The sequence below is a fragment of the Bolinopsis microptera genome, chromosome 13 (genome assembly GCF_026151205.1).
Source record: "Bolinopsis microptera isolate Bmic1 chromosome 13, MBARI_Bmic_1.0, whole genome shotgun sequence".
Lineage (NCBI taxonomy): Eukaryota > Metazoa > Ctenophora > Tentaculata > Lobata > Bolinopsidae > Bolinopsis > Bolinopsis microptera.
In genome coordinates this window covers 2,319,845-2,322,344 of record NC_087084.1, presented here as the reverse complement: position 1 = coordinate 2,322,344, position 2,500 = coordinate 2,319,845, and the positions used below count along the sequence as shown (strand labels likewise).

Sequence of the window (2,500 nt, the reverse complement as noted above, 5' to 3'; positions counted from 1 at the left end):
TTACCAGTACTTGTGATTCCGCGGTTATAGCTTGAACCATGTTTTGTGCATGCAACACTTGGATGAACCGTTGATTAGAAACATTGAAGAGATTTCAAAGCAATCTCTTGCAGTACTACCGTCTTCGTTCTTTAGACCAAAGTAGTTGAAAAGAATTATGTGGTGCCACAGGACTCTGCAGTAAATATCCACCATAAAGATCTTCACAATCCAGTCAACACCAGTGATCCCGGGAATTAGCTCTCTTTTGGTTTTTTCTTCCTTTCCACTTGGTCACTGAGCTGAAGTTACTCTCATCACCACATGTCAGTTCAATCAGTAAAACTAAAATATTCTTGGAGAATGGAACTAACTGACAAAATTAAAATATCCAACCTCTAGCATTGTAGGTATGCTGAGGGAATTGGGCAGGGTATTTATCTTCGTCAAACAGTATATTCCAATCTCTTGCATCACTAGAGATGTCCTTCTTCATCATCATCATCTCCTTACCAAGCTTCTAGTACTGGGTAAGTTTAGACCTGAGCTTAAACCACAGCTCACACAGTCCTCCTTGGGTGACGGGTGTGTTACTACTCTCTCTGTTGTCTGCCAATTGAATCGGAAAGGTCGAGGTGATTTCATGTTAGTCTTTAAATCTCTATTGACAAAATGTGTAATACTCTAATCGTGAAATATCGTCAACTCACTACTAAAGCCCTTTGCATTGGATCAACTCCAACAAAATAACTTCAGGTCAGCCTACAAAATGTTCGAGTATTCACAAAGTGAGTGAAAATGTCTCGTATAGCGCTCGATTTTTCTTAACGATATTTTTTAACTTTCGGTAATGACGACCAAACGCATCGCGCGGCTTTTTATTTTTAAAATAATTATTTTTATCTAACAAAATTGCTAATTATTATCCCGTATACATTTTACTATTTTAAAATATGATATGAATAAATATTATGGGTTATAATTGTATAATTTTAAATTACTTTGTAAAATAACAAAATTTGAACAATTATGTATTTAAAATTAATAAAAAATTTTAAATACGGTAAATTGTTGTTCATTGATTTTCAAGAACTATTTTATGCATTGGAAATTTAATTTATAATATACTGCGATCAGACATTTGTGGGGTTTTAGATTTTTTTGTTAGCAAAGATTTATTTTAAAAATAAAAGCCGCGCGATGCGTTTGGTCGTCATTACCGAAAGTTAAAAAATATCGTTAGGAAAAATCGAGCGCTATACGAGACATTTTCATCCCACTTTGTGGATACTCAAACATTTTGTAGGCTGACCCGAAGTTATTTTGTTGGAGTTGATCCAATGCAAAGGGCTTTAGTAGTGAGTTGACGATATTTCACGATTAGAGTATTACACATTTTGTCAACAGAGATTTAAAGACTAACATGAAATCACCTCGACCTTTCCGATTCAATTGGCAGACAACAGAGAGAGTAGTAACACACCCGTCACCCAAGGAGGACTGTGGGAGCTGTGGTCTAAGTTCAGGTCTAAACTTACCCAGTACTAGAAGCTTGGTAAGGAGATGATGATGATGAAGAAGGACATCTCTAGTGATGCAAGGGATTGGAATATACTGTTTGACGAAGATAAATACCCTGCCCAATTCCCTCAGCATACCTACAATGCTAGAGGTTGGATATTTTAATTTTGTCAGTTAGTTCCATTCTCCAAGAATATTTTAGTTTTACTGATTGAACTGACATGTGGTGATGAGAGTAACTTCAGCTCAGTGACCAAGTGGAAAGGAAGAAAAAACCAAAAGAGAGCTAATTCCCGGGATCACTGGTGTTGACTGGATTGTGTGTGAAGATCTTTATGGTGGATATTTACTGCAGAGTCCTGTGGCACCACATAATTCTTTTCAACTACTTTGGTCTAAAGAACGAAGACGGTAGTACTGCAAGAGATTGCTTTGAAATCTCTTCAATTTTCTAATCAACGGTTCATCTAAGTGTTGCATGCACAAAACATGGTTCAAGCTATAACCGCGGAATCACAAGTACTGGTAACTGAGATGCCTTCTAACAACCAGAAGCCCAGAAGAAACTGCTCTTTCAAGACATACAGTTTAAGGGCATAATTGTTTTAATTTTATCTGCTTTTACTGTAGTTGAACTGCAACTATCATAATCTAACAGACATGATGGACAGTTGAGCTGAAGATTACATATATATTTGGCTTTCATTTATATCAGCGTTGTTTTCAATGGCCTTCAAACTTCAGCTTTTTTGATGAAATAAGACCCTTCATGATTGAATTTCTCAGAAGTTTATTATCTTACTGTTGTTAAGTAAGTTTTTCACGGGGATATATTCATAAAAACACTGTCTAACATTTACTTCATCAAAGGTATGTGAATTTACAAACTACGATTCTGATAGAATTGAAAGCTACAAAAGTAAAGTGACAGATCTTTTTGCACGATAACTGTCATTATCCTCCACCATGCTGGGTTCCTGACCTTGCTTCATCTAAATAC

General features: G+C 36.0%; 2 long non-coding RNA genes across 2 annotated transcripts in view; one reads left to right on the top strand and one right to left on the bottom strand.

Moving 5' to 3' along the window:
• LOC134825183 (uncharacterized) overlaps window positions 1-466 on the bottom strand; it is a 2,847-nt gene extending 2,381 nt beyond the window's left edge. Inside the window, exons 1-2 of the long non-coding RNA XR_010161501.1 lie at window positions 376-466; window positions 1-281 (exon numbers count right to left, since the gene is read on the bottom strand). The exon at window positions 1-281 is cut by the window's left edge and continues 737 nt beyond it. This is a non-coding gene — a long non-coding RNA (uncharacterized LOC134825183). The remainder of the gene's footprint in view (window positions 282-375) is intronic.
• A 755-nt stretch (window positions 467-1,221) lies between these two features.
• LOC134825193 (uncharacterized) overlaps window positions 1,222-2,500 on the top strand; it is a 3,190-nt gene continuing 1,911 nt past the window's right edge. The window contains exon 1 of the long non-coding RNA XR_010161503.1: window positions 1,222-2,500. This exon is cut by the window's right edge and continues 266 nt beyond it. This is a non-coding gene — a long non-coding RNA (uncharacterized LOC134825193).